This window comes from Lissotriton vulgaris, chromosome 10 (assembly GCF_964263255.1).
Source record: "Lissotriton vulgaris chromosome 10, aLisVul1.2, whole genome shotgun sequence".
Classification (NCBI taxonomy): Eukaryota; Metazoa; Chordata; class Amphibia; order Caudata; family Salamandridae; genus Lissotriton; species Lissotriton vulgaris.
Window position 1 is genome coordinate 307669507 of NC_141698.1, and position 23724 is coordinate 307693230.

A 23724-nucleotide genomic window follows, 5' to 3' on the forward strand; every position below is an offset into this window, starting at 1 on the left:
GAACAAGGCATTTCCTATTCTTGGGGGCACCCGTTCCGACTCCTCTTCAAAAGGAACTCCAAGCTGAAACAGGTTCGGTCTCTGGAGGAAGCCCTTTCCATAGTGGGTTTGGATGACTCGACCAACCAGCCTGAGGGCAGCGCTCCGTCTCAGCGATGCCGCAGACGCTTCGCAGAATGGCGGCTGGTGGGCAAACAAACAACGGGATCCGGCCCTGACCGATCCCTAAGCCTGAAAGAGCGAGGGGATGCAGTTGCCTTGGTGGCGTTGGTGACGGAGGGCCCCGGTGTCGCTTGAATCCTTACGGCATTACCTGGGCCTTAGGGTTCTGTTAGCTGGGTGCCGGATGGGACCGGGTGAGAGTCACCTGTACTCCCACCAGTGCTCCCCTTGCTTTCTTCACCGATCACCTTTGGATGATGGACAATTTGTATGTTCGGAACTGTTTGTTTACCAGTGTTTTCCTTTTTTGGGGTTCTGTTGGGGATGGGGATGGGGGAGGAGCGGGAGGGGCAGGTTCCAGGTCCGGGGGGCCCTTCAGTGAGACTTGGGGGACCTTTTTTGGCAATGGCTCTATTCAGATAGGCAGGGTGTGTGGATCGAGCAGCTTCCCACTGGGCGGGCAAACTCATGTACGAAGGTTGTGGCTGGTGGGCGACACAGCAGTTTGGGGACTTTGGTTCCCCGTTTAAGGTCCTATGCCCTCGACTGAATTGAAGGTCCTCACGCTGAATGTGAAAGGCCTCAATAATCCGGTGAAATGGAGGGCGATACTCTCCCTTCTGGAGGCCTCTAAGGCGGACATATGTCTGCTGCAGGAGACCCACTTCCTACAGAAAGACTGCTCCAGGATGCGGTCCAGAAGCTTCCCACATCAATACTACTCCTCATCTCCCACCAAGAAGGCTGGGGTGGCAGTACTGGTAGACCCACCGATTCAGGAGGAGAGTGCAGCAGAAGTGGGCAGAGTTAAAGGGGCGGCTGCTATCATACAGATTCTCCTTAGGGGGTCCAACTTTTCGGTGTGCTCTATCTATGCTCTGAATGAGGGTCAAAAGAAGTTCCTACATACAGCCCTCATGGAGGTAGCCGCTCTGCCTGATCGTCATATCTTGGTGGGTGGAGATCTGAACTTGGTGATGGACACTCTGCATGATAGATCAGGGCAATGCTCCTCTCAGGCAGGTGCCCTCTCAGTGGAGGGATTGGCCAGATTGGGGGACATGGGGATAGTGGACTTCTGGCATAGTTTGTACCCAGGTGAGACAGGATACACGTACAACTCACACGCACACAAAACCTATGCTCGCCTTGACCATTTCTTCGTTTCCTCCCCTATGCGAGCGCTTGCTGCGGAAGTTGAAATTGTCTGATCACTCCCCTGTGGTGGCGGTATTCTCTCTCCCCGCACTGGCCACAGAGAGCGTTCCTGGAAGTTGCATGACACGCTCCTGCACCGGGCTGAGGTGGTTAACGCACCGGGGCGCCTAGAATATGGAGACAGTTAAGGCACTCCCGGCAATAACTGGCGGCACTCGACCAGGACCGGGCCGAATATGCAGCTTTGCGGGTACGACACCTTTATTATACCGGGGGGATCGCTGCGGGAGGTTGCTAGGACGCGCAATGAGAGAGGTGCAGCAGAGACACGCGGTCCAGGAGATTGTAACACGGGACGGGAGAGTGGTCACCGAAGATGAAGACATTGCAGCGGCCTTTAGCGACTTTTACACTTCCCTGTATACGGGATCCTCTTGGGACCCGGTGGAGGGCAAGAGATTCTTGGAGTCCGTCCCCCTCCCCTCCTTGACCCCCGAGCAAGCGGCGTCGCTAGACTGGCCTATCCGGCCGGAGGAGGTCATTGCGGCTATATAACGCCTCAAACTTTCCAATGCCCCGGGCTCGGACGGCTTCTCCGCGGTTTTTTACAAGACATTCTGCGTGCAGGTGGTGCCACTTTTGACCGCTCTCTATAACTCCTTTGCTGAGCCGGGAGCAATCCCAGGGGACCTGCTGGATGCGACTATCTCTGTCATCCCCAAACCAGGAAAGGACCGATCGCGCTGTGAGGCCTACCGCCCTATCTCTCTACTCAATGGAGATCTCAAACTCTACACTAGCATACTAGCGACACGACTCGCACCCCTCATGCCCGACCTGATTGACCCTGATCAGGCAGGCTTCATCCCTGGGCGCCAAACAGTAGACAATACAAAGAGGGCGCTGCATCTCCTGGAGAAAGCCACGAGGACAACAGGAGAATATATGTTTTTAGCGATCGACACAGAGAAGGCGTTCAACAGGGTTCATTGGCCTTATCTTGAGCGGGTGCTGCTGAAGGTGGGCTTGGGCGATAGATTCTGCACATGGGCCCTCAATTGCTACTCTTATCCTACGGCGACGGTCAAAGTCAATGGCCACTCCGCGCCTCGCTTCCCCATCAAACGCGGCACGAGGCAAGGGTGCCGCTGTCTCCCTTACTCTTCACTTTATATATGGAACCGCTGGCTCAAAGGCTGCGACTGAACCCTGAGGTACGTGGCAATAAAATCAGAGCCTATACACACACTATCAGCCTTTATGCCGACGATGTCCTTCTGTCGCTATCTTCCACGGCAGCCTCCTTGCCTGCCTGCGTGGAAAGTCTTGACGCCTTTTCTAGGGTGTCGGGCTTTAAGGTTAACATGGCCAAATCTGAGGTTTTCAATCTCTCTTTAGAGGCGCACACCTGCTCCCATCTCCAGAACACCTTTCCATTCCAATGGACGCAAGCCGCTGTCCCATACTTGGGGATCCACCTCGCCGCCACACTGCTGGACACAGTCCGGGTCAATTATGCCCGCTTGAGCTCTCTAATTCACAAGGAGCTCAGTCGGTGGAAACATCTGCCATTGTCCTGGTTAGGTAAGGGGGCAGCCGTCAAAATGACGATCCTACCCCAGATTCTATATCTGTTTCGAGCCATCCCCCTTTGCCCGCCGGATGGTTGGCTCCGCCAGACACAAGCTGAATTGGAACAATTCATTTGGAATGGCAGGAAGCCTGGCAGGAAACTCAGAGTGGCTATGCTGCCGCCTGAGACGGGAGGTGTGAGTCTACCGGATCTATTGCTGTATTATCAGGCCACCCAACTCAGAACTTTAGTCGAGTGGAGCAGATGGGAGTCAGAGAAACACTGGCTCTTCCAATACCAGGCCATAGCAGGCCGGCCGCTCCAGGAAGTACCATTTCTCCGCAGACAGCATAGACCTCCCAATCTCTAAGCCTCTTACATCACGAGGATACCTCTGGAGGTGTGGGATAGCACCAATCTGACGCATGAACTGACCACCTTCCCTTCCCCGCTAACACCTCTAATTGATAACCTCGAGTTTACCCCCGGACAGGATGTCGCAGCATACGCGAGATGGCACCCGGCAGGATGCAGGACTCTATTCCATATGTTTGAAGGCGGCGAGATCATCCCCTTTGAGACATTCAAGCTGACCTACAACTTGCCAGAGACAGAACATCTCCGATATTTACAAGCGCGACACTGAGCTGTTAACGATCAGGTACGGCAATCGGCGACTAGGCCCCTGCTGCCCTATGAGTATTGGTTACTCACGAGGAAGACGGATAAACACCTCATCTCAGATCTCTATCGCATTTTACTACACCGCTACACACATGTATATAACTCAGGCAGAGCCAGACGGGAAAGGGAGTTAGGACGCACACTCAGCTCTAAAGAATGGGAGGGGATATACTACCGCGCGCGGCACTCCGCCTATCACATAGGCCTGACTGACACACTCACCAAGATAGTGACATACTGGTACTACACCCCAGAGAGATTACATGAGATGGACCATAGTAGGGAGGCAACATGCTGGCACGGCTGCGGGGAAACAGGGTCCTTAACACATCTTCTCTGGGACTGTGCACACATCCGGGGTTATTGGAAGTCTGTCTTAGATGAGATTGATACCCACTTTGACACTGAACTCCCAAGGTTTCCTTCCTATGTCCTACTAGGCCTTCCAAATCCCATCACATACCCCTTACGATCGCGCAGGGGCAGACTGATTGCCATCGCTATTGGATCTGCACTACAAAATATACTGTCCCTCTGGCGCACCACCCATATTCCTTCAATCCAGGGTTGGCTGTCTAGATTGTGGGCGGTACTGGGTATGGAGAAACTATCCTTAATCAAAGCGGGGGAGGGCGTGAAATACATGGAATAGTGGCAACCATTTCTATCTCTTTTAGCCACAGAATTCAAGGAGGTCACTTGTCCTAGGAACTTGCACATATTACGTTTGGCCCAAAAGGAGGCCTGCTGAAGTCAGAGGAGGGTTGCCCTGCGAGAGAGAGAAGTTTGAACCTGGAACTGGAGTAGGGGGAGGGGGGGGAGAGGGAGTGGGAGGGGACATGGGGATCGGGTATGGTTGGGGCGGGGTGGGTTTTCTTTTTCTCTTCAAGTTATCTGCTTTTGCAGCCTTTACTCACTAAGGTCGGGCCACTCGGCCGCCTGCCCCTTTGGGTCACTACGAGATTTTATGACGCGGCCGGCCCCTCGGGGTTGTAGGCAGCATGCTGTGTTTAACGCTTGGTTCCTAATCACAGTCTCTGGTGTGCATGTACAGTATTGCCTTGCTGAGCCGGCCCACCAATAAAAAGATTTAATATTAAATGGTATGCAAACAGCACCCAAATAAAGGAGGAATCATCCTATAAATACTTGGGTCTAAAAATGGGGCGAGGCCCAACGAATAAAGAGCACAAAATAGACCTAAAGGCAAAAATCCACTGCATGATCTACGCACACCGGTACTGCAATAAAAATTGAGTTGCCCAAACTATTTACATCTGCTAAATGTGATGAAAGCACAGACTCTACCCACCTTGTCATACGCACTGGTTACCTGGTGTGGTAAAGATACAGGGTTGTTAAATAATCTGCAAACAAAAGTATATAAAGCAGATTTTAACCTATCAAAATCAGCCTCCCCAGCACAGGTGCACCTAGAGTTTGGCCTACTGAATCAAAAGTTTCGCAGTATGGGTATCTTCGCAAAGCTTTGCCACAAAATACGTCTGTCAGAGGAAGGCTCACTGGATAGCCTGTGCTGGAAAGAAATTGAAAACCAGCAGAAACAGGTCTCTGGGGAGATTTCTTGACTCAATCCTTGAGGGGCTTAGGAATCCAATTGATATGGGATTCTATCCCAGATAGAACCAGCTTTGACAAAATAACAAATAATGCTGTCAATCGGGAATCCTTTTTAGAAGACAAAACAATACTCTCGAATCGTAGACACGGGTGGACCGTGATAAATTCATACTCTGGGATAAAGCCGCAGCCTTACCTAAAAAGTCATTTCAATGAGAAACTAAAGCAGAAATATATCGAACATCGGCTAGGTTTACAGCATTCGAAGGACTTGCTACCATCCTGGAAAGGTAGTCACAAGGACCCTCGCTGTTGCTTATGCGGCTACCATATTGAAACACTAGCCCACCTACTATGTGTTTGCCCAGCTCTCACAAACTTAAGGAGACGTCTTTTAAAAAACATTTTTAACAAATTGAACATTCGTACATGCGGACAAGCTGTAATTAGATGGTTGGAGGGATCATCTTCCGTGTTGGCTTGCAGGGGGGTTAAATATATGAGAAAAGCACAATCCCTCATATGACAAACGGAGCTCGGGAAGATAAGCGACATTGAAAATGGCATATCCAACAATTGATAGACAGAGCTTGGCATGATCCTAACAACCCATCAAATTGAAGGAAAACGGACAGATTTGAGTTGATCAGCTAAGTAAGAAGAACAATCACAAAGCAAGCAATCAAATAATTAAACAAGTTCCGGTACCAGCTAAATCAATAACGCACTAACCAAGCATATCTTTTGTTTTTTTAAAGTGATCTTTGTAATGTAAATGTAATATTGTAATCATTTTTAATAATTGGAAACAATAAACTTTTTAGACTTTTTTTTTTTGACAGACACCATGTGGGGGCCTATCTGCCGGCGAGTGACTGGCGCCCCGTGCTGAGCTGCTTTGGCCCAGCTGAATTTACTGACTCACCACATTGGCCTCTCGAGGATCAGATCGCCGCTTCTGGGCTGGCATGCTAACCTGCATCTCTTGCCCAGGTGAGTCTTGCTGCAGTGGGGGCTTCCTGTGGCAGTATTTGTGGGCACACGTGCCATACCGTGGGGCACGGGCATCTCATCGCTCGGGCGTGTTGTATCGCCACTCGTGCCCAATGCCTCTCCTCACTTTACAGAGGCCCACAACGTGGGCGGTGCGCTCCCCGCCATTCCCCGCTGCTTCTGCCCCCGTCATTGTAGACTCCCAGCCGCGATCCCGAGCTCCCGTGGTGTCTCACCGGACCTGACCTTCTGGCATTTTCTCCCCTCGGAGCAGCGGCACACGCTTCAAGGCATTACCGCCACCCACCGCATGTTCAGCGCTCCAGGGCCTCTCACCTTCACCGTCCTTGACTCTCCTGCATGGCCACACGTTGCCCCCTGCCCTGCATGGCTTCTCACACTGGGCACTGTGATAGTGACCTGCCACAGTTGCTGGTCTGCGCACTTCGCCTATATCTGCCACACAAATTTCCAACTCCGCAACGACTGCCTCTGCACACTCTGGGGGCCTTCTACTGCCGAGGATATCCTGCTGGCCCTGTTTTTGGCGGCCTGATCCCTGTCCACGGGCCCCCCACCCTCTCAAGTTGCGACCTTTTTCCGCTCCCCCCCTGGCCTCGCTTTGCGCAGCAGTCACGGTCTCTTCATCCTCTGGGTGGTCTCTCCTAAGTTGCTGTGCGAGAGCATGGGCATGGCCGATCCCAAACAACTAAAACTCGCCTTTGACCAATGTCGACAAACACAGCAGGAGGTAGCTGTCACCCAGGGGGGCAAGCCTACCACCCAGGCTGACCCCTGCCCAGCTAGGGAGGATGACTTGAAGGTCATTATGTTGGACGTTAAGTCTGCGGTTACTGGCATTGCCACCCAACTAGATCAAAGGCCGATATCTCTGTTACCATTCTTGGGAAAACTCACAGAAAAACATGTGAACAAGCATTTATCAAACTTTATTGAACAGACGGGTAGCTTAGACGATTCCCAATCTGGCTTTAGACCGAAATACAGTACGGAATCAGCACTACTGTCAGTCACAGATGACCCTCATATGTACCAGGACAGGGGCTATTCCGTTGTACTGATACTGCTAGACCTATCGGCGTCGTTCAATACTGTATCTCACAACATCATGATCAAACGGCTTGCAAAGATCGGTCTGGAGAGTACTGCATTGGCCTGGCAAAGGAGATTTCTAGCGGATCGTACCCAATCTGTCAACATGGGCACTTTTCGCTCGGCGGAGATAGAGATTACCAAGGGGGTGCCACAGGGCTCCTGTTTGAGCCCTACTCTTTTTAACATCTATGTGGCCCCCCTGGCTAGAATTATAAGAGCTTTTGGTTTCATCCCGGTGTCTTACACTGATGACACACAGCTCTTGTTTCCATTCAAAACTCTCTCCGCCGAGGTGAAGTCTTCCTTCTCCGAGGGCATGAAGGCGATTGCACAGTGGATGTCATCTAATTGCCTACAGTGCAATGTAGGCAAGACGTAAGTCATGCTTTTTGGGGAGGCTAAAATTCTATGGACCCCCAACTGGTGACCGCAAGATCTCGGCCTGGTCCCTGACCCTAAACAAGTCATTAAGAACCTGGGGGAATGTTTGGATCAAGAGCTATCCCTTAAACATCATGGCAACTTTATTGTGGGCACCTGCTTTCATATCATTGGCCTTTTACGTAAAGTCTTTCCCCTGCTTCCTGACTCTCCCAGAAAAACATTGGTGCAGGCTTTGGTACTTAGTCGTCTTGACTATTAAAACAGGCTATTGCTGTCGGCCAATGAGGGAGTTTTAGCTAAACTCCAAGTTGTGCAAAATACAGCAGCTAGGCTGATTTTGAACGCCCCTCCCAGATCTCCATCTAAACCCCTTCTGGATAAACTACACTGGCTCTCTGTTCGTCAGAGAGTAAAAAGTTTAAGACCTGTTGCCTAATTCATAAAAGCTTAAACGGATTAGGACCTTCGTACTGGACAGACAAATTTATACCATACAATCCTGTCCGCTCCCTTAGGTCTAGCAATCAGCTTCTGTTGAGAGTGCCTTTTGCAAGGAGGGTCAGACAGGGAGGCAAAGCTTTGTTTGTAGTTGGCCCTACACTATGGAACAAGCTCCCACTGATGCTCAGGCAGTGTACATGGCTTGGCAGTTCGGGCTGGACTGTTCCCATGAGGCACAGGGTCAGGCTGATTTGCATATAGTCATGTCTGAACTGGGGTGGCAGAGTGGGCTAAAGAACTGTGATGGATTAAACCCAGATCTTTTGACTGGGTGTGAGTGTTTGATTGATTCAGATGCTCCGTCCATCACCACCCCCTTTTGTACCGCTTCTGGCCGCCATAAGTGTGGCAGGGTATGCTCAGACTTGAGTCCCTTGCTCACTTTGCCACTGGATTCAAGCAAGCCGGGCTGAAGACGGCTGGAATGCCAGAAACCGGTCCTCGGAAGCTTGTTTCCGGTCCAGGGAAGACATTGCTTGGCAGTTCGGGCTGGACTGTTCCCATGAGGCACAGGGTCAGACTGATTTGCATATAGCCATGTCTGAACTGGGGTGGCAGAGTGGGCTAAAGAACGGTGATGGATTAAACCCAGATCTTTTGACTGGGTGTGAGTGTTTGATTGATTCAGATGCTCCGTCCATCACCACCCCCTTTTGTACCGCTTCAGGCAGTGTACACAACATTTCAGCTTCAGAAAAATGCTGAAAACATTTCTGTTTCAGAACTAATTCTTTATCAATTGTTTGTGCTTTTGGATCTGTTTATGGTGTTTTGGGCGCAAATAAAAAAATAAATAAATAAACTATCAGCCCAGTTGGACACAGTAAAGGCCTGAGTTGACTCATATGATAAACGCATGGCCCAGGTGGAGGTGAGAATTCTGACCCAGAGGATTCCACAGCGCGAGACCACCATAAGCTCCTCAGTATGGGCTTCTCGAGCTTATCAAAAACAAAAACGACGATTTGGAGGTGCATTCTCATCCGAGTAATCTCTGCATCACGGGTGGGCCCGAACCCACCAACATTACTAAAATGGAGGACTTTGTGGAGCAACTTGCCCATGATCTCTTCGGGGAGGTCCTCTCCCTCTTTTTCTTCATTGAGCGTGCCCACCACTCTCTTGGCCCTCAACCTGCTCCTGGACTGCTTGCCAGCCCCATCTTTGCCAACCTGCTGAATTTCAGAGACCGAGATTCTATTTTCCGTGCTGCCAGGGAGAAGGGGGAAATTCGCCACCAAGGGAACTCTCTGTCTTTCTTTCCCGACTACACAACGGCGGTGCAGGCCGCCAGTCGCAAATTCCTGCCAGCCAAGTGAATACTCCAGAAGCATGACATTTCTTACTCCCTGGCATACCCCACTAAACTGCGTGTTCAACAAGGCTCCAAAATGCAAATATTCATGGAGCCACAGGCTGCCCTCCCCTTTGCGGGGAAACTCGACAGGCCTCAGCTGTCTCCCCCGCCCAGCTCCCGGTCCAGCAGTGCTGGGGACCTGAGTGATAATGACTGACTTTTGCCTCCTGTTATTGAATTACTGACCACTTTGCCCACTCATGTTAGCCGGCCTACTGTGGCTGTGCTTCAATTTGTTTCATGTTCTGCATTTGTCTCTACCCCATATTGATGTGCCTCTGATCCCTGTCCATTGGGCCTGGGAGTTTGCTAGCGAAAACGGCGGGTTCCCACTACTCCTGAGGTATTGATCGCCTCCGCTATTTCCCCTTCATACCTCCACTTGACAGCTGCCTTTTTCAGGCTCCTCGCTGCACCACTTGCTTATTGCACACTGAGCCCACGCACCTTGGGTGCCCCAGACCCTCCCTGATTATGACCGTTGTGCGCACCTTTTCATGGCTTGGCCACCCTATTTCCTTGGCAGGGGTGTACGCCGGGCACAACCATGCCTCCCTGGGAAGATTCCCTTCCTGGCACCAGATTTTTCACCTCCCAGTTGCGGGTCCTTTTGGTGGGTGGGTTTGATTCCTCAGCCTCATTGGGGGGTTGGTGTGGGTGGTGGGAGGTTTGGGTTTTCAGGACTGTTGCCTCCTACTGAGGCTTTGTTTTTGACCTTGCCTTTGGTTCTTTCCTGCACCACAACTTCCATTGCACAACACTCTTTATTGCACTTCTCTACCCAGCTGCATGAGGTTCCCATTACACTTCTATCTCCGCTCATCCTTCACTCCCTTGGCACGGCGTTATGACAGATACCACACTCTGGACCTGGAATGTCCGCGTTCTTAATGACGACCGCAAAGCTTGCTTGGTCCATGCCCACCTTATCCGGCATAAGGTTGACATTTGTTTCCTTCAGGAGACCCATCTGTTGGCCGCCTCCTCTTCCAGACTCCTCTCCTGGCACTGGGGCGAAATACATTCCTCCTTTTACTCCAACTATTCCCGTGGGGTGTCTATCCTGCTGTGTTTAGGGCTTCCATGGCAAACTTCCCAGGTGATTATTGACCCTGAGAGGCGCTTTATTGTCCTGCGCGGCACCCATCTGATCCAACCATTGATCCTAGCGGCGCTATACAGTCACAATTCTGATGACCCGGACTTCTTTCACAGGTTTGGCAACACATTTCTTCACTGGGCCCTGCTGCGAATCTTTGGGGGGGTGATTTTCACGTTCCATTGTAGACCACACTTTTTTGCTCTGAACCACACACTCCCCAGAAAGCAGCTTCTAGGCTTCATGAAATTCTGCCCTGATTCTACACGCCACCTGACTGCGATGCTTCTTGTTCTCGCGAGGCGCAGGGTCTCCATGTGCTGGGGTCAAAAGCCTGTACCCAAGGTTAGCGCTTGGCTCGAGGACGCTGAGGTTCCGTGACAATTGTAAGTGGTGTTTTCAACTCGTACGAATGTGGTCGAGTCTAGTATCTATGGACCGCAAATGACGAGTTTAGTAAGTGTGCGCAGTTTCCCTGTGCTAACTTAAACCGTTCGTTTGTTATGTGGGTTTCTCATCTGTACCCACGGGTTCCATCTTAAGATACGGCATCCATTTTGTCTCTTGCCCTCAAGTAGCCAGCGAACGGACGCTGTCCGCTTCGCGACCCTGGGACTTCCAAGATATGGCGGAAGACACATGTCCTTTGTAAGTGCCTTTATGACAAGGGGGATGCTACTGTAAGGCAGATGGCGCCGCTCGAGGCTCATCTTGCCGCACGGGCTTATTGTCTCAGCCGTGCATCTCATTAGGCACGTCCCTTTGATGCCTGTATCTCGTGCTTCTCGACACTCCCCTTTTACACCCTTTCCGATCTCCCCACTGTCTCCGTCTTCCTCTGCACCTGTCTTCGTTCCTATTTCGATCTACTTTACTGCTGATTGGAATTTGCTAATGGTGGGAAGATGGGTTTTTACAGTTGGGAACCGCCAAATGTTTCCGCACTTATGTTCCGGACCTTGTGTGTTTCAAAGTGATCTAAACAACCCCTCTGAGAGCGACTTGTGGGAACCAGGTTGTAAACTATTGTGTATCATGTTATTCTATGGGTAAAAACTGTATAAAAGGAGCGATCCACAAATACAATTTGAAGCAGTCTCCCCGAACTACACTCGATGTACTTCCTGTGACTTCTGTGTTCCCTGCAGTAAATAAACCTTGACTCTTTGACGCCGAAGGAAGTGTCCCGTGTCTCTGTGACTTGTACGCCGGAGCAGGTATCCCACGAAGGTTTCAGGTGTTGTGCCCTGGCACCGCTGGGTCCAAAAGAACCCAGTCCTTCAGTTGGCGCCCAACGTGGGGCTGCATCAGTGGTACCGGTCCAAGCCCGACGATCGTGAGGAACTTCGTGTGAAATCTCCGAGGGAAGGTGCACCCCGCTTCATCGATCCTGTTGTCGAAATAAGTGGCCCGAAGACTTTTCCCGCGAAGATTCCCGCCTCCTAACGGCTGCGACGGACTGCTGCCCTGACTGTAGACCTGTTTTGGCGCCTGGCGTAGACCTTGGTATAGCGAGACGATTGACGGGCCTTCCTGAGGACGCCATTGATCTTTGAGTTAAGTATTTGTGGGTCGCTCCCAGAGTTCTTGGTTGTAGACACTTTAGCGAGTGTCTTTGTTGTAAACACTAGTGTTCTTTGTTGTACACGCTGTGTGAGTGTTTTTGTCGGTGACACTTTACTAGCGTACCTTGTTGTTGTTGTATTTGTTTGACGACTGCAGCCGCCAAAGACCGAGGGTTTTGTTCTTTACTGGGACTTGGTAAATCCCGAAATCCCGTAACCCTTGAAGTTTGTGAAACTCGGCTAGTGTGCAAGATGCCTGGTCGCAGTACTTTGTTCAGTTGCTTTAGACCTTGTGGTGCGGATTCCCTGCTGGAGGACTCGTGTCCGATACCTCCGGTTGGAACTCCTACTTATGATTTATATAGCAAACATGGGCTAGGCCCGATTGCTTTTAACGATTATTGGATAAAATATACAAAGACAGACGGCGATCTTCGTTGGCCACCTCACGGTAGCTTCGAAGCGTCGATCTTAGATAATTTGGAAATAAAGTTGTTCGAACGCAAATCTAGGCCGGCCATGTTTGATGCCTTTCGATTGTGGCGCAAAGAAGCCCGACAGAAAGAAATCAGACAAAATAAACGTAGTGAGCGAGATAATGTTGCTACTATAGTGAAGAAAGCTGAGCAGTTTCAGCGTGATAAGGAGGATAAGGATAAGGAAGTGTTTGAGAGGCTACAGCGTATGTCCATAGACAAATGCTATCCTGCTTTGCCTACGGAGTCGGATAAGAAGGAAGAGGCAGTTGAGGATTCTTTAATGTCCTATCTTATGAAGTCGCCACCTCCGTACGTCCAGGGTATCGCAGCTCCTGTGGTCCCTGCCGTACCTGTTCTTCCACCTGTTATTCCTCCACCAGTTCCTCAACCTGCACCCGCTCTTCCGACTGTTCCTGCTCCTTTGCCTGGTTCTATTCCTACTGCTCCTCCGCTTCCACATACTCCTGTTCCCGCTACTACTCCTGTGTTGTTAACCCCTGTTGTTGCTAATGTTTCTACTCCTTCTCTTGTTAGTCCTGTGTCTTATTCTTCTCCCTCTACTCGTAATCGTGATTCTCCCCTTGCGACAAACTTCTTTCAGTCGCTCGGACCTGTTTTTGGGTCTGCTGGTTCTGATGGTCCTCAGAGACGTAGTCAGCTTCCTGGTAATAGAGAACGTGTTGCGCTATACAATATGGCGATGGGTTGGATGATAAACCCTGTTAGAAATCCACCACGTGTTGTCCTCGAAACGTTTGATCAATTCAACATACCAACTCAGAGGTATGTGTTTGATGAAATGTGCAAGTTCTTACATGATCAGATAGTGGCCTTTGCGTCTGACGAGGTGCTGTCCGCCCTGTCTGAACTTCGGCTTCAGTTCGCAAGTGGACTGATAGTCGACACTAATGTCCGACGTGCTATTGAGCGGTTGCTATCTCTTCGTCCCGCTCCTATTCCTCATGCATTGTTCGTTGAGGACATTGAGAAAGGAGATGGGTCTGGCCAATATCCTATGCGTGAAGTTCCGCCAGTTTGGATACCCGCTGATAATACTGATGTTAATGCTCCAGTAGCGGCACATTTCCAGAGAGTGTGGATACACCTCCCATGGAAACGATCGGAAGTGCTTCAGGTGAAACAGACTTTGCCCGATCCTCGTAAAAATCCTGCAGGGTATTATAAGGAATTGTCACAGCTCGTAGATGCTACGGTAATGAATCTTGCCGATATCGACATGTTGTTTGGCAATGTCGTACCGCAACCGGTATGGGCCAAGATTCGTCACCAAGATCACGCGAATGAATTAGGTGGTGATTGGGCTGCCATTACAGCGGCAGACGCTGGACAAGTGGCTGCTACTAAACCCGATCAGTTGATTGAACTTCTTCCCCAACGAATCATTACATTAATGAAAACGCTTATGCCAGCTATGAAGGTAAATTGGGACAAGTTGTCAGCCTGTAAGCAGAAGAAAGATGAGAGTGTTTCAGACTTCTTTACGAGGTTCGAGGAAACATTCGTTGATCATAGTGGGCAGGATATGGGTACTGAGGGTGGACAGAGGTTGTTTGTAGATAAATTCGTATCGAACTTATTGCCCGACTTGTGCACTAAATTAAAGAATTCAGAGAGTGCGTGGGCTGTCTCTACCTCAGCTCAGATATTGGCTACGGCACAATATTATGAGAATAGAGAAAAAGAGGAAAATGACCGTGCCGATAAAAAAACGAAAGAGCTGAAAACTAAAGTGTTGTTACAACAAGCATATCCGCCGCGTTCTAATCAGAATGCGCCTCAGCAGAATAGATCGCAGTCGCAATCGAATCGATTGCAGTCGCGTAATGATTCCTCTTTCCAAAGATCTTCGTTAGGGTACAATCAATGTGCTTATTGTAGACAGGAGGGACACATTAAATTCAATTGTCCTGCTTTAAATGACCGTAGTGGAGGTAATTCGTCTAGAGGAGGTCGTGGTGGTTCACAGCACGCATCACGTGGTAGAGGTCGTGGTGCTCAGAACGATCGCTCTGACAATTCATCTAATTCTAATAACTGTTTCGATCAACGTGGATCATCGCAAGGACGATCTGCGCAGTACAATGTAGACGATTATTACGTCGATCAGGGAACTGACGATGGTAATTACTAGGACAGCCAAAGACAAGGAGAGGGAGTGGTATCAGTTCCGGTTGATCAGAGAGGGCCTTACGTCGCAGTTGCTACATCGGGCGTCGTTGAGCCTTTTCTGTTGGACACTGGTGCAGCGAAAAGTTCTATCATGCATTCGAAACTCCCTGGCGCACCTTTGTCTGGCTTAACAAATGTTTCCGTTGGATTCTCGGGCGCCCCCGTTAGCAATCCAGTTTCGTGCCCTTTGCCCCTTAAAATTGGGCCTTGTGAGCTCGAAGCTCCATTGATTTTGTCTACTGGTTGTGGCGAAAATCTTTTGGGTCTGGATTTGCTTAAACGTTTGTATGCGACTTTGTATTGTTCTCCTGCGGGTGTAAAGCTTACGTTAGGAGAGAGAGTAGTCTCTCCCATGTACTTGTCTCTCGATAAGCTTCCACCGGAATTGGATTCTCTTCCTGCGTCTTTGTGGGCGACGGGTCCAAATGATGTGGGCCTACTTGATATCTCCCCTTATGTTGTTCAGTTGAAATCGAATGTGCGATTGCCACGTATTCCCCAATACCGTATCTCACTTGATGGTGAACGAGCTTTGTTAGCGATCATCTATGATTTGATCGAGAAAGATGTCATTGAAGAAACTCGGGGAAACGTGTGCAATAGTCCTGTACTGCCCATTCTTAAACGTACTGATCCTACCAAACCACCTGTTTATCGTTTTGTTATCGATTTACGGGAGGTGAATAAAATTGTGGTTCCTCAATTCCCTGTTGTGCCTGACATCACGGCGCTACTGACTCTGATTCCAGCTACTGCTTCATGGTTTTCGGTGATTGATTTGAAAAATGCGTTTTTCAGCATCCCGATTGCCGAAGAGAGTAGGGACCTTTTCGGTTTCTCTCTTGGTGGACGTAGCTTCCGGTTCAAACGCGCTCCTCAGGGCTACTGTGAAAGTCCATCGATTTACAGTCAAGCTTTGAAGGGTCAACTAGATGCGTTTAGGTTGCCGGTTGGTGCGGCTTTAATCCAATACGTTGATGACTTATTGGTGGCTGCCGATACTCAGGACATTTGCAAAATTGCTACAGTGTCGTTGCTGCAACATCTCTGTGAGTTAAATCACAAGGTGTCACCTTCTAAACTCCAATATTGTTGTCAAGAAGTAACCTATTTAGGTCACTTATTGTCAAAGGAGGGAAGGAGATTGACCCCAGAGAGAATTGCAGCGATTGCGCGAATGGCTGTGCCACAAACCCAAAGAGATGTGCGTGCCTTTCTAGGTATCACGTCGTACTGTAGGCAGTGGATTCCTAATTTTTCATTGCTAGCGAAACCATTGGTGGCTCTTACGTGCAAGGATGTTTCGACTCCTTTACCATGGACGGAAGAATGTCAGAACAGCTTTTCTGAATTACGTGATTCATTGTGTTCGGCTCCTGTGTTAGGTACCCCTGATTACAGTAAGCCGTTCACGTTATATGTTCACGAGAGGGAAGGTTGTGCTTTAAGCGTCTTAACGCAACCTTTTGGTGGTAAACAACGTCCATGTGCATATTTTTCCTCGACCTTAGACCCAGTAGCTAGAGCATTACCGAGTTGTTTGAGAGCAACTGCGGCAGCTGCGGTCTCCATCCGACAATCAGCAGGATTGGTCATGGATAATATGCTTACGGTGATGGTTCCGCATGCAGTCGATACTCTTTTGAATCGTACGAAAACTCAGCACTTGACGAGTGCGAGGTTGTCTGGGTACGAATTGACGCTTTTGGCAAGCCACATTCAGATAAAACGTTGTAATGTCCTCAATCCGGCAACTTTGTTACCAGTTAGTGCAGAGTCAGATGCAGTAACAGAACATGACTGTTACTTGCGGACAGAGGAGGAAACAAAAGGTCGTGTGGACCTTAAAAACACCCCATTGGAAGACCCGGATGGCATCCTGTATGTGGATGGGTCATGTTTTAAATTGCCGAATGGTGATGTGACTACTGCTTATGCTGTGGTGACATTGAATACTGTTGTTGAGACTGCAAGATTGAATCAGAATTCTGCCCAAGCTGCAGAGCTGATTGCTCTTACTAGAGCATGTGTATTAGCAAAAGGTAAACGTGTGAATGTGTACACCGATAGTCAGTATGCTTTCGGTGTAGCACATAGTTTTGGACGATTGTGGCGAGAACGTGGTTTCTTGACGTCGCATGGCACGAAAATACAGCATGGCCAGCTTGTGAACGATCTTTTGGATGCATTGACTTTGCCTGCTCAGGTTGCAATTGTTAAATGTAGTGCGCATCGTAAAGTGACGGATGATGTTGGTCGTGGTAATGCGTTTGCAGATGAGATTGCTAAGGAGACTGCCCGGAACCTTAGCACTCGAATGTATGTGACGAATTCGGTTAGGTGGCCTACAGAATCGAGTACGTGTGAAAATACTATAGAGAGTGTGAAAGCAATTCAGAATGAGGCCACCGACACTGAAAAGATGAAGTGGAAAGAAAGTACGGGAAGGTTGGATGTGAATGGTTGCTGGATTGATTTGTCAGATCAGAAAAGATGGATGTTGCCTGATGCGTATGTACTGGCCGTTGTGCAAATGGCACATGGGTTAGCACATATTAGCGCGAAAGGTATTTGCAAGTTGCTGGCTGATGTATGGAAGAATGATGGAATTACGAAGTGTGCAGAACGTTTGGTGAAGAATTGTATGGTGTGTATAATGTACAATCCTGGCAAAGGAACCCCAACTCCTCCTGGCAGTTTTGCTCCTCCTTCGTATCCCTTTGAGGTGATCCAATTGGACTTCATCCATATGGAGCGATGCAATAACCTGAAATACGTTTTGGTTGTGGTTTGCGCATTCTCCCGATGGATCGAGGCCTATCCCCTCAAAGACAATACTGCTTTGTCTACTGCGAAAATCCTACTGAAGGAATACTTTCCTCGGTACGGAATGCCTAGAGTCGTGTGGTCAGATAACGGAAGTGAGTTTGTTGGAAGTGTGATGAAGAGTGTGTGTAAGGGCCTTGGAATTAATCAGAAATTCCATAGCGCCAATCATCCCCAGTCAGCTGGATTGGTTGAAGGGTACAATGGCACCCTTAAACTGAAATTAGCGAAGATTCAAGCTACGACTGGACTTTCGTGGCCTGATGCTTTGCCTCTAGCATTACTGTCAACTAGGGCGACTGTACACTCCCGAATAGGGCTTAGTCCCTATGAAATAGTGTTCGGCCGTCCTGCGAATGTATGGGGGGTTCCTAGGCCAGGTGTATTCTCTGATCTTGAGTTTCCGATGTTGATCGATTACTTACATGACTTGACTGCTAAACTGAGGTTAATTCATCAACAGGTTTACGACGCCTTGCCGACGCAGACGGAGGGTCCAGGCCACCAGCTCCAGCCCGGAGATTGGGTAGTTACCCGAAATTTTTCACGCAAAAACAATCTGGACCCCCGCTTCACCGGACCTTACCAGGTGCTCCTGGCCACGAGGACTGCCGTTCGTCTTGAGGGGCGGAAGAATTGGGTACATGCTACCCATTGTAAGCGAGTCCCTATTCCTTTGTCGGCAGACCCGTGGGTAAGGAAAGGCATTGCGTCAACAGAAACAGAAACATTGCCGGCGTTTGTACCTTTTAGCGACGCACAGCTTGTTGAAGAACCCTCAGCGCAGCAGAAAGCCATTGTTGAACATTTGTCAGCAAGAGACTCAAGACCAGACCAACGAACTGATCAGCAGGACGCTGTCTCTTCAACAGATCCTTTGTTTGACGAGCAGACACGTCCAGGGAAACATCGATATTCTTTGCGTTCTCACACTAAGGACAAATAAAATTTGCTTGCTTTGCTGAAATTGACAACTGCAATATCCTCGTTTCCCATGATCAACTTTGAACAATCGTATCATTGAAAATTGTTTTGTACATATATTGAGTTTTTTTCTCTGTATCTTTTTCCTTCCACAGCTGTGCTAATATATATACATTGTGTATTGAGGGCCGTAGGGCCGCGCGCGTACTTCCTTCTGGACAGTAGGTCTTGACGCTAGGTTAAAGACCGTCGGTTCCTAGGAACTCCTGGGGACTGACTATTGCTGCACAGAACGAAGTGCGTCAAGAAACGTTGCGGACGGTCGTAGGGAAATGGCATTTTCGAAGCTGAATGATTTGGAAGGAGCTCAGGCATATAGAGTCAAGTTGCAGGAACTTAGTCGTACGAAATGTTTTGTATCCCAATTGTTTGTTTTGTTTTTAACTGCTTCTGCATTTTTGGCGGGTGGGGTGTATTACACTATGTCCTACTTTTTACTTCCTACCCCTACTCCTACTCCTTACCCTAACCTTACTTCTACTGCTTCTCCCCATTCCTTTCACATGTTACCAGAACACGAACAGGCTAGACGTGTAGAATTCCGCAATAATTCCTTTATCCAGCTCCTCCATCAGCATCAGTTAGTGGTTAACACTACTAATTGTTGGGTGTGTGGGTTGATGCCACATACTACGGGTAAGGGAATTCCATATCTGGTGTTACCGTATAGTTCCCAAGGGTCAGCTCGAGCATTCCAAACAATGCTTCGAAGCGCACTGGGTTTCCACCCCACTCCAGAACAACGTTCCCCCTACGCTGGTCCTACCTCGTATCAGTGGGTGCTATCGATGGCAATAGCGGACATGGAAGATGAGATCCATGATGCTTTTCTTATCCCTAAAGAAGAGGTACAAGCCTATAAGGTCCTAAGTAGAGGGGAATATAGTATGTTCACTAATGAAAAGCAGCTTAAAAGCTCGTCTCCAATATGGGTCGTACCCCACACTGGTAATCTTTGTCTTGTGGGTCGTGGCTCGCAAGCCTCACTTGGAGTAAGTGCTTGCACTGAAAGTTATGTTCTGCCAATGTCCCCGACCCCTGTGTTTCTGGCTGCCAAGGGTACGTACTTCATCTGTCATGATCGTGCATATACATGGTTGCCCGCAGACTTCATGGGCTCATGTTTCGTTGCAAATCTGTTGCCTCCGACGTTTACTGTAGATGCCGATTATCATAAGACTAGAGTAGTACGAGGCGTAGTTAGCGAAGAGGATACTGCCGGTCAAGAGGCAGGAGACTTTTTCAAGGGTTTCCTCCCGTTTTGGGGACCTATGGTTAATAGTAGGAACCTGAGACATTTGACTCGAGTGGTAGAATCGACAGCTAATATTACTGCCAGTGCCCTTGGTAATATCACCACAGAACTTCAGGCGGAGAGACTTATGACATTACAAAACCGTATGGTTTTAGATGTTGTCCTAGCAGATCGCGGTGGGGTATGTAAAGTGATCCATTCGAGCTGTTGCATTTTCATTCCAGATAATGCTCCTACTGTCTATCAAGCCATCTCGAAGTTGCACAAGATCTCCGAATCCATACACGTGGATGTAGGGGATTGGACGCTACTCGGTTGGTTTTGGGGCCTGGTGTCGACTTGGGGTTGGAAGATTCTGACGATCATCGGGGTTGTGGTGGTGTTCCTGTTCACGTGTTGCCTTTGTGTGCAGTGTGGTCCTGCCTTATGTGGCCTCTGTGCTACAACGTGTATGAGACAACCATCTGTTACCAAGGGGACTCGATCGGACAGAGCTATGCTACAACGACATCTTGATGGTCTGATGAATATCGAGTATGATTCTGACTAGTGCTTGCCTACATGAGGGCAAAAGGAGCGTCTGAGGTTCCGTGACAATTGTAAGTGGTGTTTTCAACTCGTACGAATGTGGTCGAGTCTAGTATCTATGGACCGCAAATGACGAGTTTAGTAAGTGTGCGCAGTTTCCCTGTGCTAACTTAAACCGTTCGTTTGTTATGTGGGTTTCTCATCTGTACCCACGGGTTCCATCTTAAGATACGGCATCCATTTTGTCTCTTGCCCTCAAGTAGCCAGCGAACGGACGCTGTCCGCTTCGCGACCCTGGGACTTCCAAGATATGGCGGAAGACACATGTCCTTTGTAAGTGCCTTTATGACAAGGGGGATGCTACTGTAAGGCAGATGGCGCCGCTCGAGGCTCATCTTGCCGCACGGGCTTATTGTCTCAGCCGTGCATCTCATTAGGCACGTCCCTTTGATGCCTGTATCTCGTGCTTCTCGACACTCCCCTTTTACACCCTTTCCGATCTCCCCACTGTCTCCGTCTTCCTCTGCACCTGTCTTCGTTCCTATTTCGATCTACTTTACTGCTGATTGGAATTTGCTAATGGTGGGAAGATGGGTTTTTACAGTTGGGAACCGCCAAATGTTTCCGCACTTATGTTCCGGACCTTGTGTGTTTCAAAGTGATCTAAACAACCCCTCTGAGAGCGACTTGTGGGAACCAGGTTGTAAACTATTGTGTATCATGTTATTCTATGGGTAAAAACTGTATAAAAGGAGCGATCCACAAATACAATTTGAAGCAGTCTCCCCGAACTACACTCGATGTACTTCCTGTGACTTCTGTGTTCCCTGCAGTAAATAAACCTTGACTCTTTGACGCCGAAGGAAGTGTCCCGTGTCTCTGTGACTTGTACGCCGGAGCAGGTATCCCACGAAGGTTTCAGGTGTTGTGCCCTGGCACCGCTGGGTCCAAAAGAACCCAGTCCTTCAACGCTTCACGCTGTCAGACACTCTTGTCCGAATTCTGGGACCTGAAGCCAGCTACCTCCTGCCCAGTTCACATATGGGGTCCACTTGTATCTTGTCTCTCGAGCCAAAACTCCCTGCATCCTGCGACCTCTCCCTCGCTCCCCGCCGGCAATGTTGGCCAGTGAGGTGCCGTCCCCCCAATTACACACCCCTCTGTTCTCCTAGCTCCTATCCCACATGTGCCGGGACTCTCCCGTAAGCTTTCACTTCCTCTCTCATGCTGCCTCAGAATTTTCCTCTCTGTATCAGTAACATGCTTTACGTTTCCGAAGTAACCTCCGTTCAATATTATTGTATTTGGTTTTTCCCTCCATTTGGTGTCCCTCTGCTCGTATATACTGTCTTGATGAAATGCAATTTTGTAACCTTGATGAGCAATTTTGTTCAAAAAAGGTTGGTGATTTTTTTTTTTTTTAAGGAGGCTCGTAAAAGTAAAATAATCTCCTGGAGCCAAGCAAAAAAGCAAGGAAGTTGGGACTGATCCCAGGTGTTCTAATTTCACTTTGTGTATTTCAGCATCATATTACCATGTTGTCTTTCATACTTGCTGCTTGTTGGACTTTCTTCAGAGTCATCCCCAATCTTTTTGACTTCACCCTTCTGTTTTCTGAACCCGTGTTTGTTGGCTTTCAGGAATCAGTGCACTTTACCACTGCTAAAGCGCTTGTGCCCTCACCCTAAAACCAGGTAGAATTGGTTTATACCCATTGGCATATTTAATTTACCTGTAAATCCCTAGTAAAGAGGCACTACCTGTGCCCAGTGCCTGCAAATTAAATGCTACTAGAGGGCCTGGAACCCTGATGCCATCCACTTAAGCACCTCTTTGCAGCCTGTGTGTGCAGTTTGTAAAATGCCATGCTGACCTGGCAAAACAAACCTTTTGATAACACTATAAAAGAAGGGCTTGCACAGCGGTTGTTGACTCCTTGTATTCAACAGTTGATTTTTGTGGCGTGCAAACAGGGTCTGGCGCTGTCTGTACCAACCAGCGTGAACTCAAAACTAATACACAGCTCCTCCCATTGGAAGGGGACACCCTGTTGCACAGCTTTTGCTTATGACATGAAAAGTCTTACTAAGTATTCATAAAGTTAATCCTTCCTCATTGTGGGGTTCCAAAGAATATTTTATTTATCATTGAATTTTCTCATTAAGCATAGGTTTCCAGTGGTGTATTCAAATTTAACAAAGTCCAATAACACTCCTTCCCCAATGCATTTCGGGCTAATCCTGAAGCCCTTCCTCAGGGGATAACTCTACGAAAAAAAGGAACATAACAATGTGTCACTATGTGTCATGTTTGCTGTGCTTACGTTATACAATATCCCTGTTCATGCAGTGATACTATCACGTTAATCAAAAAGTGCCCGAATGTGAAAGTGAAAACATTGCGGAGCCCTGCGTGTGTCGGGATGTTCAAGGATCAGATTCCGAGTGACCATAAAAGCCATTAAAAAAACCATTGAAAAATGGAATGACTCACCATACGTGCTAACGTAACCCAATAACCAAGTCACCTTGCCGTGTATTATGGAATGTGTTAAAGAAAAGGTGCACACAATCTCGGATGCAATAAAGTGAGCGGAATACTCACAGTCCGTAAATCTGAGTAGTAGCGCTGTTTCTGTAACGGAACAGCGCGCGTTAAAACGACAAATATATTGAACTCGTGAGAGTAAGCCAACGCAGTCTCGTGTAACGAGTACTTACTAAGTGCTCTGGTTAGAAAACGTGCTTCAGCGTTGAAGTCGGGAACCCCGAGGGTGCTCTCGCTCAGTGTCGTTTTTACCGGCGTGTGAGTTAGTGTAAAAAGAGAAAACGGGGGGGCGTGGCCAAGATGGCGGGGTGAGCGGACGCTTCCTCCCGTAGCTCCTCCGGCCCGGCTCAGCCCGAGCCCTGATCACCGCGCTTCTCTCCCCCCGCGGCTGCACTGCGGGCGAGAGAACTGTGCCGGAACTCCTGGGGCACACTTTGATGCCACTTTGACTTTCGTGGCCCCGGGGGAAGTCCCCGAAAAGTTTATCCAAAGATCGCTCCGAGGAGCGGAGCCTGGGTCGTCCCGAGGAGAAGAGCTTGGAGGCGGAGCATACGGCGGCGCTGTCCGCTCGCCTCGGCTAGGCCGAGTGCTGAACAGCTGAAAGCCGGAGATCCCGAGGGAGCGGAATAGGCGGACTTCGCGGAGTGCCGGAGCTTCCTGACCAGTGCCCTGGTGGCAAACACCGCTGTTGGGCGACGGACATCACCCCTGCGCCGGCGACCCCCCCCCTGCCTTGGACTTC